We start from the raw sequence: 17589 nt of genomic DNA, 5'->3' as shown, positions 1-17589 counted from the left end.
GCTGATCACATTCACGTTCTGTTTCTCAGCGAGGTCTTCCCTGACTACCCTCTATGTAAATTCAACCCCCAACACTCCCTATCCCCACTCCCCGCTTATTTTCTTCTGAGCATTTACCATCATCTAATATACAGATGTGTATTTTGCTTCTTTGCTTTCTTTAGTATCTGTCTCCTCCCACTAGAATAGAGCTCTGTGAGGCAGGGGTTTGTATCCACTTTGTTCACTGCTTGATACTGAGCACCTAGAACAGTGTGCAGCACGTGGTAGGTAGTCAATAAATATTTGTGCAATTGATGAGGGGCCAAATCATTCTGGAACTCCTGAAATCTTCTCTGGCATTCTTCGTCTCCTTCACGTCCCATTCTGCTTCTCCTTACCCCCAAAATGTTAACGTACTCAAGGCTCCATCATCAGCGGGAGTTTTTCTCATTCTATTCATTTTATGCATGAAGTGGGCAAGGTTGTTTTAGGATTCATTTGAGGATCAATAAGACAAGGTACATTAGGTGTCTGTACCAGGTCGTGACACTCGAGGCTAAATACTTATCTTTTAGAAACATACAAAATAGAGAAAATTGATAAATAATTTCCATAAGCAAAAAGCTGACATGCAGGTTACTTGTATAACAATTAGAGACGATTTGGGGATCCTGTATTCTACTGAGTTCTTCCTCTGGGTTGTAGCTTACCGTGGCATCTGGATACGCCATGATGAGCCCCATTTGTCTTGTGCAAAACCAGAAAAATCAGCTGACAATAAATCGAGAAGCACTAAAGATTCTTGACGACATATCACAGCCTGTGGTGGTGGTGGTGGCCATTGCTGGGCTCTATCAGACAGGGAAATCCTACCTAATGAACTGCCTGGCAGGACAGAGCCATAGTGAGTGTTGTCCTGGGGCTGGGCCATATGCTTGGAAGCAGTAATAGCACAGGCTGATCACACCTCCTTTAGGGTCATCTTCAGCAAGAGATGAAGAAAACTCCTCCCATGGAAGAAAACTTCTAATTCTCACTGCAAAATTTATAACTTCAACCCCATCTGTCCATAAAATTTCACCCTTCTGCCCAGTAATGAAGAGTTCCCCAATGCTATCAAAAGATCCACCACATTGGTTTTTGTGTGTGTGTGTGTGAGGAAGATCAGCCCTGTGCTAACATCTGCCAATCCTCCTCTTTTTTTGCTGAGAAAGACTGGCCCTGGGCTAACATCCGTGCCCATCTTCCTCCACTTTGTTTGGGACGCCGCCACAGCGTGGCTTGCCAAGTGGTGCGTCGGTGCACGGCCGAGATCCGAACCAGCGAACCCCGGGCTGCCGTAGCGGAGCACGAGCACTTAACCGCTTGAGCCACCGGGCCGGCCCCCCCACGGGGCCGGCCCCCCACCACATCGGTCTTGACCCCCAACCACTCTCATCTGCTCAGGAGCTCAGCTCCAGCAACTATTCCCTTCCTTTCTCCTACATCACTTTTGACCTATACTACAGGGTCATTTCATGCGGCACTCAAATACTGTTTAATATGTTCTGTTTTTAAAAAGGGGTAGAAGGAAGAAGAGGAGCACCACCCCTGTATATCTCATATCTCAATGGGGTTACTATCCAATATTTTTGCTTCAATTCATAGCAAAACTTTGATAAATTATACCTCATTTTCTTTCTCTATTTAGTCTTTCTAATAAGTTAACTATTAAACATTCAGAAGAGTTCATAGAACATACATGTACAATTAAGTTAATAAAGTGATCATCTGTGTAATCACTGCCCAGATCAAGAAATAAAATATTACCAACACCCAAAAGCCCAAATCATTGTCTTTTTCTTTCTTTTAGGGAATTTCTGACCAGCAGTCAGGAAACACACTTTCCTTGCCTTGCCTAAATTAATTAATAACTCAATTTTGAAGGATTAAAGATTGAGGAACCTAAGGGAGATATGATTCAAGGAACCTCAACAATGTCCTGTTTTATTCTACTCAAGATAATATCAGGTTATAACGAGGTGATTTCTCGTTGTTGATAATGTCCCTACCCTCAAAATGTTTTAAAACACCTGAATTGTGACTCTACCACTGCACTCATATCATAGGAATAACAAAAAGAAAGAGACTGGTGTCCAGTCAAGGTCCATGAGCAGAGCCAGGCCACTACTCTCTCTCCTGCGTGATGACTTGCTTTGCATGTTTTCATGACTCATGACTGAAAGTGATAACATCCAATTATACCATGTCCTATTTCGCTGGGGGAACTAGGAGTTCAGATTACTCTGTATTAATCAGCAAGCAATCAAATACTACCACGATATAGAGGAGTACAGACCATCTCAGGCTTTATACCCTCTCTGTGGAGAACACACAGGGTGTGGAAATTGAATGGCCTGAGTCATGCAGAACCATGTTCCCATTGGTAATTTATCAAGTCCATTTCTATCCTCGGTTGAAGGAAGCGTCAGCATATGGCAGAGGGTCAAAATCTTGGACTGTTGGACAAGATATATCACTGGCAGATTTCTGGGCATATACTTCATATCCTCTCCTCCTGTGGGTTTAAGCCTTTGGAAAGAGGGGCAAGCAAGTCTCACAAGTCTTCTCTGCTTTCCCTTCTGTTATATGCCCATCCGAGGCAAAGAACAAGAAATTCATGATTTGCTTAAAAAGGAGAAAAGAAATGAGGAAAATACAGGGAAGAAATGAAGGAAAGATTCCAACAAAAGCTGATGTATCAGACCAGGTCCCGGCAGGACACAGACGACCTACTCAAGGGGCAATTTAAGAGTGTCTAACGCAGGGACTATTTACAAGGGCATAAGCAGGGCAAAGGGAACCAATGAGGAATGAGGAAGCACCCAAAGAGTGGCAATAAAAACGGCAGGTAGCTATTATAAATCCTACAGCCAGAAGAGGCAAGCAATGAGTGGACACCAGAACGTGGCAAAGAGCAGAGCTATTGGGTGGAGCTAAATGAGAGGAGCTGTGACCCAAGGTAGTGGAGCAGAGGCACTGGGACACTGTCGCTCACCAGGGTGGAACCTAGGGGAACACACACCCACTTCTGGTCTCCTGCTGGTGCCTCCCACTCGTTGAACTCCATCAGAAATTGGAGTACAAGGGAGCTCTTCAGTGTCAGGGAAAAATAGAAAGGTTAATGGAGTTTACATTAGGTCTGCAGGGTGACATAGTTTGAGCCATTGATGGTAGGAGATGAATAGAGGACACAAAGTATTTCTTGAGAAAGTTCTTAATATGCATAAAGTTTGGATCAGCCGTCCTTGCTGAAATGGAGCAACCCTCCTCCCAGACAGGCACTTACATTCTGACATGTTGGATAACTATAACCTGTCTACAGCCTGGACTATCTGCTGTGACTGTATGTTGCTTTCTCTTCTTTCTTTGCATGTTTCCGTCTGGGCTCCACTGTGAGGTCTGAAACCAAGGGCATCTGGGTGTGGTGTGTAACCCACCCCTCCAAGCAAACCACGCCCTGGTCCTTCTGGACACGAGGGCCTGAGCAACATGGAAAAGGTAAGACAGAAAGGCTCCTTTGCTCTTGATATTCTCCTTACATTTTAATTTGCCACCTCAGTTCAACTTTTATGACATATCCTGTAAACTGCAAATCCATTTCTGAATAATGAGGCTAAATTCTGTTCCTTGAATTTACTTCCTTTTCAAGCTTAATACTTTGGTAATTAGAGCCAGATCTTCTTATTTTTAACACCGGAGTGAAAGATACAAGTTAACAAGTACTCATTGTGCAGCTGAATTCCACGGCTTTGTGTTACATCCTATGATAGTGCAGTGAATGTGGTAAGGCCCAGAGCCTACCTGGGGATAAGGAAATTAGCAGTGTCATCAGTATAGGGTACCATGGATACAAAAAGCGAGAATGTAACCCAGTCGTTCAGGTTAAGAAAAACATCTTGGAGGAAGCTTTAACCCTTGAGATAAATGGGCTCTAATAGTTAAGGTGTGTGGAGTTGATGGGGTTGGAGGTAGGAACCATGAAAATAGAGTTTCAGTGAAATAATCTATTTAAATAATCTCCAGAAAAGCTTCAGCTACAACAGGAACATTCACTAAAGTTTTAGTTCAAGTCTCTGAGCATCAGAGAATAATTCTTCATTGACATCTATAAAAACATGAGCTAGACCTACCAAAAGCATTGTAAACGGCCTAATTTTAGATATTTTACCTTCATAGTGTTAGTTGCAATCAGTCTTTTCTCCTTATTTTTATTAGTCTGAGTCTAAATTGAAAGGAGCAGCAGTGGATCTTTGGCTTCCATTACTGCAAAAAGAGTTGGGGCATGAATTCAGAAATTCTGAATTTAAAAATTCAGGTTAAAGTATTCAGTAATCCCCTCAGTGTAAAGCCGAAATGGCTTATGGATTCCCAGTAAACTATAGTTTGCATAAACCTTCTCCTTTTTGTCTAATTTTATTGGCCAGGGAACCAAAACACAACAAATTGTAAAGTGGTGGCAGCAGAACTACTTGCTGCCCTTACACCTGTAGTGTATTCAGCTCTTCTCTAACGCTGTTACCATGTCCCTCACGACTTGCCCTGACTCTCCTTTTAAGCCTCATCTATTCCCACACACATAACCACTACTTCAGTCAGGTAAAATAACCCTGTAATACCTTTAAATGACTACACTGTCTGACAATTCTGATTGGCTTCTGTTGTCCTTCCACTTATGATCCCTTTATCTCCACAATTCCACATTCCATCAATTATTTAAAGCCCAGCTGTTTTCAACCTAATGTCATCGTATTGCTGTCAGACATAATCACTTGTTGCTCTGAATTCATATAATACTTTTGTGGTTTATTGTCATTCCACCTTTGTCTTTTACGGCATGACATTTGATTCCATTCCTGGCAGAGTTTATCATCTTGGAGGCATTTATATGTTGACATGTATATCTGCCCCTCCAGAAAGTCATCTCTCGAGAGCAGGGACTGTCATATGGAACTTTATATCCACACAAGCAATGCCAGTTTATGGCATTTTGTACATACACAAGGAATAGTTGGTGAATTTAAGTGAATAGCATTTGTGTCCCTAATACAGCCCATAATCAAGAAATATTTGCAAAGGAATCATTGCCCACTTATTATTGCACACTTTCCTTGTTCTATGCTGTATTAAATATTTGACATACATTTCCAGTGTCATTCACTTCTGTAATAGCTAAAGAAACTGAAGTCCTGAGAGTGGTCAATGTCAATACCCAAAATGAGGTTTGAATTTAGCATTGTCTTCAAAATTTATGTTATTTGTCCTACTATTGTAGTACAGCCGACATAATGAGTGAACAACTGAATGAGTGAATGAAGAGTAGACTCCCAAGTCCCTGCTGTAATGTACTTTCTAGGGTGACTCTAAGAATGACATGTGGATCTTTACACTGGCCTTGCTTCTGAGCCATTTGTCTACAACAGCATGAGCACCATCAAGCACCAGGCCCTGGATCAGCTGCAGTATCCTTCCAGGAACTAACCACTGTATTTTATTGAGTTTCCGGGAATGGCAACTGAGACAGTTTCTTCCTTCTTGTGACTCATTTCTCCTGGTGGAGGAGAAGAGGACACAGGGCAAATGGGAATGTTTTTAAACTTGTTTCTGGGTGTGATCTGGAAATTGTGGTGTAGAGCACTTCCCATTCCTTCGCTAAGTTCCCAGCTATGTGACTGAACTAACAAAGCTAATTAAGACAAGATCCTCTCCCAGCTCTGGTGAAGTAGATGACTCAGCCAAGTTTGTGAGTTTTTTTCCAGACTTTGTTTGGACTCGTGTGGGATTTCATGCTGGAGCTGGAGTTAAACGGACACCCCATCACTTCTGATGAGTACCTGGAGAATACCTTGAAGTTGATTCCAGGTATCAGAGCATGGCCTGGGTGGCGGAAGGCTCAGAAGGGGATAGGATCAACTAAGCCCTGTCATTCAGCACTCGATGTCAACCTTTATATTAGATTGGATTGAGACCCATGCTAAAGTTATTGGTGATTGATGAGAGGGTATGGTTTCAGTCATTATTATTACTTGAAAAACTCTAGCAAATTGAGTTTAAGATCACTGAGGAAACTTAGGATGCAATATAGGACCAAATGATTTTAGAAAAATTGATACCATGTAGAAAAAGGCTCACATACTTGTATTATATATTAAGTGTTCTTCCTATTCTATTTCAAGCAAAATAACCTATCAGATTGGAAGTTGGTAAACACAGAATCACAAGGTAAATATATTTTTGAAATATATTTCACACAGTATATTTCTCTAACCCACACAGTTACAGCCTTCATAGGCAGGATATTTATACTCTAAATAGTTAAAAAAAAAAAAAAAAAAAAAAAAAAGAAAGAAAGGCATTGACATGTCCTTCCAGTAAGACTGTCAAATCCTTCATTTGCTCATTCTCATAACATCACCCTCTTCGTTCTACAGCCTTACACAGTATCGTCATGTTCATATAATAAATTCATTCCATGGATTATATTCAGCAGAGAGGATAATGAGTCATACCTAGAAGCAAAGTTTATTTTTGTTTATTTAATCATTTATTTATTCTTTCCACAAATATTTACTGAACAGCTAGAATATGCCCAGAACCCCTCTGTGTGACATTGTCATGTCTGATATAATCTGATATAGAGAACTGGTGAGGTCTGCAAGGTACATTTAGGTTAACCTTATTGTTTTGTGATGTCTGCTAAAGGAATCTCTAAACATATTTCTAATGTGTGTATGTATGATTTTTCACTCTGATTTTATAAAGCTTTTCTTTACTTACTCAGTATCATCTGTCCTCTACATGGTATTGTCCCCAGCAATATCATAAATATCCTTATTTCTTTTTTTTTTAAATATTTTGTTTATTGCAGTAACATTGGTTTATAACATTGTATAAATTTCAGGTGTACATCATTAAACTTCTATTTCTGCATCGATTACATCATGTTCACCACCCATATACTAATTACAACCCATCACCACACACATGTGCCGAATTATCCCTTTCACCCTCCTCCCTCCCCCCTTTCCCTCTGGTAACCATCAATCCAATCTCTGTCTCTATGTGTTTGTTTATTGTTGTTGTTATCTACTACTTAATGAAGGAAATCATATGGTATTTGACCTTCTCCCTCTGACTTATTTCACTTTGCATAATATCCTCAATCTCCATCCATGTTGTCACAAACGGCTGGATTTGAATGTTTCTTATGGCTGAGTAGTATTCCATTGTGTATATATACCACATCTTCTTTAGCCATTCGACCCTTGGTGAGCACTTAGGTTGCTTCCAAGTCTTGGCTATTGTGAATAACGCTGCAATGAACACAGGGGTGCATGTATCTTTACGCATTGGTGTTTTCAAGATCTTTAGATAAACACCCAGGAGTGGAATAGCTGGATCATATGGTAGTTCTATCCTTGATTTTTTGAGGAATCTCCATACTGTTTTCCATAGTGGCTGCAGCAGTTTGCACTCCCACCACCAGTGTATGAGAGTTCCCTTCTCTCCACATCCTCTCCAACACATGTTGTTTTCCTGTCTTGTTAATTATAGCCATTCTGAGGGGTGTGAGGTGATAGCTCATTGTAGTTTTGATTTTATTTCCCTGATAGTTAGTGATTTTGAACATCTTTTCATGTGCTTGTTGGCCATCCTTATATCTTCTTTGGAGAAATGTCTGTTCAGGTCTTTTGCCCATTGTTTAATTGGGTTGGTAGTTTTTTTGTTGTTGAGATGCATGAGTTCTTTGTATATTTTGGAGATTAAGCCCTTATCAGATGTATGGCTTGCAAATATCTTCTCCCAATTGTTAGGTTGTCTTTTCGTTTTCTTGATGGTTTCCTTTGCTGTGCAGAAGCTTTTTAGTTTGATGTAGTCCCATTTGTTTATTTTTTCTATTGTTTCTCTTGCCCGGTCAGACATGGTGTTTGAAAAGATGTTGCTAAGACCTATGTCGAAGAGCGTACTGCCTATGTTTTCTTCTAGAAGTTTCACAGTTTCAGGTCTTACATTCAAGTCTTTAATCCATTTGGAGTTAATTTTTGTGTATGGTGTAAGGTAAGGGTCTACTTTCATTTTTTGGCATGTGGCTGTCCAGTTTTCCCAACACCATTTGTTGAAGAGACTTTCTTTTCCCCATTGTATGTTCTTGGCTCCTTTGTCAAAGATTAGCTGTCCATAGATGTGTGGGTTTATTTCTGGGCTTTCGATTCTATTCCATTGATCTGTGTGTCTGTTTTTGTGCCAGTACCATGCTGTTTTGGTTACTATAGCTTTGTAGTATATTTGAAATCAGGAAGTGTGATACCTCCAGCTTTGTTCTTTTTTCTCAGGATTCCTTTAGCTGTTCGGGGTCTTTTGTTGTTCCATATAAATTTTAGGATTCTTTGTTCTATTTCTGTGAAAAATGTTGTTGGAACTTTGATAGGGATTGCATTGAATCTATAGATGGCTTTAGGAAGTATGGACATCTTAACTATGTTAATTCTTCCAATCCAAGAGCACGGAATATCTTTCCATTTCTTTGTGTCTTCTTCAATTTCTTTCAGAAATGTTTTATAGTTTTCGGTGTTAAGATCTTTCACCTCTTTGGTTAAGTTTATTCCTAGGAATTTTATTCTTTTTGTTGCAATTGTAAATGGGATGGTATTCTGAATTTCTCTTTCTGCTACTTCGTTGTTGGTGTACAGAAATGCAACTGATTTTTGTATGTTGATTTTGTATCCTGCAACTTTACCATATTCGTTTATTACTTCTAAAAGTTTTCTGGTGGATTCTTTAGGGTTTTCTGTATATAAAATCAAGTCGTCTGCAAATAGTGACAGTTTCACTTCTTCCTTCCAATTTTTATTTCTTTCTCTTGCCTGATTGCTCTGACTAGGACTTCCAGTACTATGTTAAATAGGAGTGGTGACAGTGGGCATCCTTGTCTGGTTCCTGTTCTTAGAGGGATAGCTTTGAGTTTTTCACCATTGAGGATGATATTAGCTGTGGGTTTCTCATATATGGTCTTTATTATGTTGAGGTACTTTCCTTCTATAGCCATTTTATTCAGAGTTTTTATCATAAATGGATGCTGTATCTTGTCAAATGCTTTCTCTGCATCTATTGAGATGATCATGTGATCTTTAGTCTTCATTTTATTAATGTGGTGTATCACGTTGATTGATTTGCAAATGTTAAACCATCCCTGCATCCCTGGAATAAATCCCACTTGATCATGGTGTATAATCTTTTTAACGTATTGTCGTATGCGATTTGCTAGTATTTTGTTGAGGATTTTTGCATCGATGTTCATCAGTGATATTGGCCTGTAGTTTTCTTTTTTTGTGTTGTCCTTGTCTGGTTTTGGTATCAGGGTAATGTCGGCTTCGTAGAATGAGTTAGCGAGCTTCCCCCCTCCTCAATTTTTTGGAAGAGTTTGAGAAGGATAGGTATTAAGTCTTCTTTGAATGTTTGGTAGAATTCACCAGGGAAGCCGTCTGGTCCTGGACTTTGATTTTTGGGGAGGTTTGTGATTACTGTTTCGATCTCCTTACTGGTGATTGTTCTATTCAAATTCTCTACTTCTTCTTGATCCAGTTTTGGAAGGTTGTATGATTCTAAGAATTTATCCATTTGTTCCAGATTGTCAAATTGGTTGGCATATAGCTTTTCATAGTATTCTCTTATAATCTTTTGTATTTCTGAGCTGTCTGTTGTAACCTCTCCTCTTTCATTTCTGATTTTACTTATTTGTGCCTTCTCTCTTTTTTTCTTGGTGAGTCTAGCTAAATGTTTGTCAATTTTGTTGATCTTTTCAAAGAACCAGCTCTTGGTTTTATTAATTTTTTCTATTGTTTTTTAGGTCTCTATTTCATTTATTTCTGCTCTGATTTTTATGATTTGCCTTCTTCTACTGATTTTGGGCTTTGTTTGTCCTTCTTTTTCCAGTTCCTTTAGGTGCATTGTTAGATTGTTTATTTGAGATTTTTCTTGTTGTTGAGATAGGCCTGTATTGCTCTAAATCCTTATTTCTACCATTACTTTACTTTAGAGCCCATATTTCATTTCTGATATGAGAACTGTAATATCAGAACAGTATTTCTGACAATTTCTTGGATTAATCTATCATTCAACAAACATCTAATACCTGGTCGATGCACTGCACACCACGCAAGGGCTAGGGAAACGATCATAAGTTTCTTCACTTGGGATGGATGCCTCCCTTTCCTCCCCAGAAGTAATTTCTTCACCTTGACTCTGTACCAAAACAGGGTTTTCGATGCCTTGAGTAGATGATCATAAGGTTGATTTGCATGATTTAAAAAAAGTAGATTTACAGGCACAGGAGTTACAATGAGGCAAAGATCCCTGGAAATGAAAGTCCTCAGCCCCCTTGCCTGAAGGCTGTCTCTTTAATGATCTTTTTCCATCTCTGCAGGTGACAATCCCCAAATCCAAACTTCCGGCATGTCTAGAGAGTGTATCAGGAAGTTCTTTCCAGAACGAAAGTTCTTTGTCTTTGACCGGCCTACAAGTGCTGGAAAACTATTACTCCATATCGAGGAAGCATCAGAAAACCAAATGGAATAGGACTTCCAGGTTCAATCAAAAAATTTCTATTCATGTATCTTCACCAAGGCAAAAATCGAGACCCTAGGAGAGGGAATCATTGTCACTGGGAATTGTGAGTCTCTTTTGTTACAGCATGCCTCTCTGGGGTTCAGTGTGTGTGATGAAGCTTGATTGCTGTCTGGGTTTGTCAGTAATTTTGTTTCCTTCTGTATGTGTGGAGAAGCAGATATTCATGCCACATATATAAATACATGTTCCTTCATTAAAGTTTCCCTATGTGAAGGTTTACTGCAGCCTACTGTATATCTCCTGTAACTAATAGACTAATAACATAAGCACAAGCAGCTCCTAAGGATAGAAATTTGCATGGTGATGAGAAATCCAATGGGATAAATGTTCCTCTGTGAAAATACACAAGATATTTTGTGAATTTACACCAGTTAGAAAATAAATCATATGCCATGAATCCCAGCTAGCTCGTTGAAAGTTTGAGGAAAAAATTTAAATTTAATCTTATGTATAGGGCTGGCTTCATGGACATCTGACCTCAGTAGTCACACAGTGCCCTGTGCGGAGGTGGACCCAAGCTTGGTTTAATGTTTGTGTCACTGTCCTGAAATTTTTGATGAATTTTTTACTTGGGGACCCATATTTTCATTTAGAAATCATGCTCAAAAATTCTGTAATTTATTTACTTGTGTAATAAGCTCTTTTTTATTTTGTTACAATGCAAAACTGTTCTAGGAAATCCTTGAACATATTAGTTGAGATTATTAATTTATAATGTGATGAATTTGAAAGCCATAAAAGAGAGAATGAGTAGACTACAGAGTGATGTTATTACAAGGAAGTGGATTCGTGGAACAGAAAGGAGGAGGAGACCAGGAGGAGGAAAAGGAGGAAGACAAAGAGGAGAAGAAGAAAGAGAAAATGCAAAACTTCATTTCAATAACATTTTGGTGAGTTTTAGAATGTGGATCTTTACAGCTTATAAAATAATGAGTGACAACTTTCGGTCTATTCCCTAATATTGTGTGTCATTCAGAACTAGCGACTCTGGTGGTGACCTACGTGGAGGCCATCAACGGTGGAGCAGTTCCTTGTGTGGAAAATGCAGTGATAACTCTGGCCAAGTGAGAGAACTCAGCAGCTGTGCAGAAGGCAGCTGACCACTACAGGGAGCAGAGGGCCCAGCAAGTGAGGTTCCCCACAGACACACTCCAGGAGCTGCTGGCTGTGCATGCGGCCTGTGGAAGCCATTGCAACCTTCATGGAGCACTCTTTCAACAATAACAAGCGAGAGCACCAGAAGAAGCTCATGGTAATGTGCCTTAGCATATATCCTTTCTGATTCCTGTCCTTCTAGAATGATCCTTGACTCCCCTTTTTTGACCTCATGATGCATGTGCTTCTCCCTATAAAAAGAGCTTGGATTCTTATGAGTGACAGGTCTCTACAGGCTACAGTTCATCCTTTTTCTAAAAAATTGGCTCTTATTTTCTAATATGGCAAAACAAATTACTATGTGCCATTTGTTTCCTTGTTCGTGCCATCAAGTCGATTCTGACTCCTGGCAACACTGTGTGCAACAAAGCGGAACCCTGCCTCGTCTTCTTGCACCATCCTCTCATCTTCCACCACTGTATCAGACAATGCTCCACTGCTATTCACAGAGTTTTCACAACCAATTTTTGTTTTCAGAAGTGGGTCGCCAAGTCCTTCTTCCTAGTCTGAAACTAACATAATGTTATATGTCAATTGCACCTCAATTATAAAATTAAAAGGAACCATGGAGTTCATGTCTATCAACCCCATCATTTCAAGATCTTGAGCCTGAGCCCAAGGGAATTCAGGGACTTTCCACAGGTCGCACAGAGAATTGAACTAAACTGGGGCTAAAACAAGCCTCTTGACTCCCTGTCTATTATTCCATGTCCCAGTCTCCCCTGATACCATCAGATTGCGTCTTCCAAGACAATCACACCCGGACCTTCCCTTCTAACAGCTTCTTCCTATTGGATTTCTCCACATTTCCCTGGCAGGGCACCATATAGAAAAAGAAGGAGAATTTCTTCCTGCAGAATGCAGAGGCACCCGTCAAATATTGCCAGGCTGAACTTAGGCAGATTTCAGGGCCCCTGGTGGAAAGCATTTTGAGAGGAACTTTCTCTGTGCCTGGAGGGCACAATCTCTACATGGAAGCCAAAAACAAGGTTGAATGGGACTATGAGCTGGTGTCCAGGAAAGGAGTTAAGGTGAGAAATAAGGGAAATGGGAAAGAACAGCACAGTGGAGTCAGATGGTCTTTGTTGGTTCTTTTGAAAATCTCAGACCAGAGCACCATTTGTGGAGAGAAAGCACAGCATGGTGATATCACTACATTTTTAGCTTTTATATCCACAATTAGTTAGATACTCTTAATAAACCAGAAATATTTCTTTCCAAATAGAGGATTTATTATCAGGAATCCAGAAGAAAGAAATATTCCTTTCATTTAGCAAACAACACAATAGTTTTTGTGCCAAGTATAGGGGGTACATAATTAAAGAAACAACGTTGTTCTCAAGAAGCTTATGATCTTACCTGAGAAGGACAGGTGAATAATCAATTGGATATGGCGGGATAATGGTTATCATACAGATACACACTGGTAGTGATGGTCATGATGATGATGATGGTGGTGATGACAGTGATGGTAATGGTGATGGCTGACATATACTGGGCTTTCACTTCCTAAATTAAGTATATTCTTAGATGCTGTGTTTGGGTTATCAATTTAACCCTGAGTTAGGTACAACTGTCATCCTCGTTATAAAATTGAGAGATGTGATGCACTGAGAAGTTAATAAATTGCCTAAGGACACACAACCATCAAGTGGCAGGGCTGGTAGGGCAGCTCTAGAACTGCACATATATGTGGTTGTCCGTAACTTGGGGAGGGTGGTAGGTGGTCTCATTAGGAGATGAAGCTGGAGAGCTAGGAGAGAGGCTGCTCTAGAGAGTTTTCACAGCTCTAAAAAGGTTGGAATTAGTTTAGACCACTGAAGCAAAGGATCCACAGTGGGATAGTAAGAAGGATGAGGAATTTACAGGGTCCAATTTGCCATTTTATTGAACAACAATTTCCCCAGCAAGAGACTAGATCTTTGTTGTCTGATGAGTCTTTGTTCCTTGTTGTTTCCTCAGGTGAACAAGGTCCTCCAGAGCTTCCTGCAGTCACTGGCAGCAATAAAGGAATCCATCCTGCAGGCAGACAAAGCCCTCACTGATGGGGAGAATGTCATAGCAGGTACAGCGTTAGGGCTTGGCTCACAGCAGGGTGGGTAGGTTCCTGCAGTCCCCCCGACAGGTGTGAGAGCAAAACCTTCCTGAAACAAGAGGCTTCCTCTACCTTGCAATGCACACTCTGCTGTATCTGAAAATAACCCGGGGAGTTTGGGTTGTTCATACAGTCAATCAGTGCCTTTCCATCACATTCTAAAATGTGCTTTACTGGTGTGGCTCCTAGGAGAATTCAGAGATTCCTCTCTGCCAATTTAAAGTCATTTTAGTCTCTGATCTCAGGAGGGTACAGCTCTACATAACTGTTATTTGCTTCCCTCTGTAACACCATTGTGGAACAGCTGAGCATGCCAAGAATCAGGCAACTGAGAAGGAGCAGGAGCTGCTAAGACAGAAACTGAAGGAACTGCAGCAAATAATGGAGGCTCAAAATAGAACCTTCCAAGAAAACATAGCCCAACTGCAAGAGAAGATGGAGAGGGAAAGAGAAAACCTTCTGAGTGAGCAGGAAAGGATACTGGAACAGAAGCTGAAGATAAGTCTACACAGAGCCTGGGCAGTGCCTGATTGAGAAACACTAGTTCCTCAGAAAGAGAAGAAGAAAAATTTCAACGAAATCAAAATTTTAACCCTCATGATCCTGGAGGGAAATCCAAAGGCATGTGATTCACTGAAACGTCAAATAAACGTGGATTGTGCTGAAGCCCTAAATCTATAAGACTCCAGCACCTTCTGTAGCTTTAGAGTTTGGAGGGCACAAATAACACGCCTCAGGCTCCCGGACTGCTGTTTGTGGTGATATAGGGTCTCTTTGTGCCCCCAAGTGAATAGGACCTTAGTCCTATAGTCCTTAACATGCTTAGTACAATCTTCAAAGAGACCTGAAATAGATCCATATGGTCTTGAGAGTATCATATTGTGCCTGATGGGAAATGTGGGGTGCTGAAAGCTCTAAAACTTGATGCACTTGCTTCCAGGTCTGCCTGATTCATTGTATACACCTACAGTAAAATGCATTGTTTGTTCCAACTTTAAGCTTGATGACCAGTGTTCTATAGAGAGTCAACAGTTTCCATCGTTACAAATGTGTGGCCATGCTACCTCGGTGGAACTGAGAATTCATTAGAATTCAATCTATATTCCACCTCCAAGTGCATCCTTAGAGCTGGAACACATTACTGAAAGAGCTGTCGGGCCTCACCTAGTGCCAACTCCTCTCTTCCTCCAGTGATATGGTGCTGAGGGATCATAGGAAAATGTAAACCATAGATGCTCCCACTACTCAGGTGGAAATATTGGACAGACTCCTCAAAGAGTGTTCCAGGGTGATAGAGAAATAGACACAGGTGCTTAGCTGCTGAGGTTGTTAAATACAAAACGCTGATAATTGGGGATTTTCAAAAGTAGGCTCTCTTCTTTTTACAGGTCCCAAAAGAACTACTTACTGAAGGATTTAAAAAGAAATCTGAAGAGTTAAGTAAAGAGATAAATGAACTAAAAGAAGAGATTGAAAGAACTAAAACAATGGGCCTTCAAGACATTCACAGATCCTGGATGCAGCTAGTAGAGTGTTAGCTACCTGTGCTACCTGAGCCTTGTGGCTTCTGAATTGCATTTTCCTGATGATTAGTGGTGTTGAGCACCTTTCCATGTATCTTTGATCATTTGTATGTATTCTTTGGAATAATGTCTATTCAGACCCTCTGCCCGTTTTCTAATCAGATAGTTTGTTTCTTTGCTATTGAGTTGTATGAGTTCTTTATATATTATCAGATATATGATTTGTAAATATTTTCTCCCATTCCATAGGTTGCCTTTTCATTGTGTTGATGGTTTCTTTTGCTGTGCAGAAGCTTTTTAGTTTGTAGTCCCATTGATTTTTGCTTTTGTTGCATTTGCTTTTGGGGTCAAATCCAAAAAATCATCGCCAAAACTGATGTCAAGGAGCTTATCACCTATGTTTTCTTCTAGAAGTTTTATGATGTCAGATCTTACATTCAAGTCTTTAATCCATTTTGAGTTAATTTTTGTTTATGGTCTAAGATACTGGTCCAATTTTATTCTCTTGTATGTGGCTGTCCAGTTTTTTCAACACCAGTTATTGGAGAGAGTGCCCTTTGCCCATTGTATATTCTTGGATTCTTTGTCATAAATTAGTTGGCCACATATGCATAGGTTTAATTCTGGGCTCTCTATTCTGTTTTGTTGCTCTGTGTGTCTGTTTTTATGCCAATACCATACCATTTTGATTACTACAGCTTTGTAATATAAAGGAGCTTTGAAATCAGGGCGTGTGGAGTCGCCAGTTTTGTTCTTCTTTCACAGGATTGCTTTGGTCTTTTGCAGTTCCATACAAATTTTTAAATTGTTCTATTTCTGTGAAAAATGCCATTGGAATTTTGATAGGGGTCACATTGAAGCTGTAGATTCCTTTGGGTAGTGCGAACATTTTGACAATATTAATTCTTCCAGTCCATGCACATTGGATAATTTCCATTTAGTTGTGTCTTCTTCAATTTCTTTCATCAATGTCTTATAGTTTTCAGTGTACAAGTCTTTCCTCTCTTTGGTTAAATTTATTCCTAGGCATTTTATTCTTTTTGATGCAATTGTAAACCGGATTGTTGGGAAGTTTTTGATTACCAATTCAATCTCTTTACTAATAGTCAGTCTGTTCCGATTTTTTATTTCTTCCTGATTGAGTCGTCGTAGGTTGTGTTTCTAGGAATTTCTTCCATGTTGTCCAATTTGTTGACATATAATTGTCCACAGTAGTCTCTTATGATCCTTTGTATTCTGTGGCATCAGTTGTAATGTCTTCTCTTTCATTTCTGATTTGATTTATTTGAGTCCTCTCTCTTTTTTCCCTGGTGAGTCTAGCTAAAGGTTTGTCAATTTTCTTTATCTTTTCAAAAACCAGCTCTTAGTTTCATTGATCTTTTCTATTATCTTTTTAGTTTCTATTTCATTTCTTTCCACTCTGCTCTTTGTTATTTCCTTCATCTACTAACTTTGGGCTCATTTGTTCTTCTTTTTCTAGTTCCTTGAGCTATAAAGTTAGATTATTTACTTGAGATCTTCCCTGTTCCTTGTTGTAGGCAATTATCTATATGAACTTCCCTCGTAGAACCATTTTTGCAGCATCCCATATGTGTTGATGTGTTTTATTTCCATTTTGATTTGCCTCAAAGTATTTTTTGATTTCTCTTTTGATTTTTTCCTTTGACCCAATGGTTTTTCAGTAGGTTCTTGTTTAATCTCTACATATTTGTGAATTTTCCAGTTTTCTTCTTGTAGTTGATTTCTAGTTTCATACCTCATGGTTGATGCTTGATATAATTTCTCTTCTTAAATTCATTAAGACTATATATTTTAAATCTTTCACATTTACTCTGGAGAGATTGTTAATTGTGTCATTGGGATACAGTTTACAATGGAGATGTGTCAGACAGTTTTATTCAGGGTAGACTTTTTCTTCCTCATCGACATAACCTTTTCAGATATCCTCAGCCCATGCTCTAACTCAAGTTTTTACTCTTGTCATGGAATGGGATTGGAGTATTATGAACTCCTAAAATCCTATTATTTGACTCCATTTTCTCTCTGCGTTTCTGTTATGACATTATTTCCTGGAAGCCACTGAGGACAAAATGCCTAGGTAAGAAGTACAAGACAATAGAAGGAAAAAACAAGAACAATTTATTAATACAAAACTATTAGTAAACCCCA

The 17589-nt window shown here is 39.6% G+C and overlaps 1 pseudogene; it reads left to right on the top strand.

The window, feature by feature from the left end:
- Positions 1-711: 711 nt before the first annotated feature.
- LOC131404133 (guanylate-binding protein 4-like) lies at positions 712-14457 on the top strand (annotated as a pseudogene).
- The last annotated feature ends 3132 nt before the right edge of the window (positions 14458-17589 follow it).

The sequence above is a fragment of the Diceros bicornis genome, chromosome 4, assembly GCF_020826845.1.
Source record: "Diceros bicornis minor isolate mBicDic1 chromosome 4, mDicBic1.mat.cur, whole genome shotgun sequence".
In the NCBI taxonomy this organism is placed as follows: domain Eukaryota; kingdom Metazoa; phylum Chordata; class Mammalia; order Perissodactyla; family Rhinocerotidae; genus Diceros; species Diceros bicornis.
The sequence above is the reverse complement of the archived record's forward strand: the minus strand, read 5'-3'. Positions and strand labels throughout refer to the sequence as shown.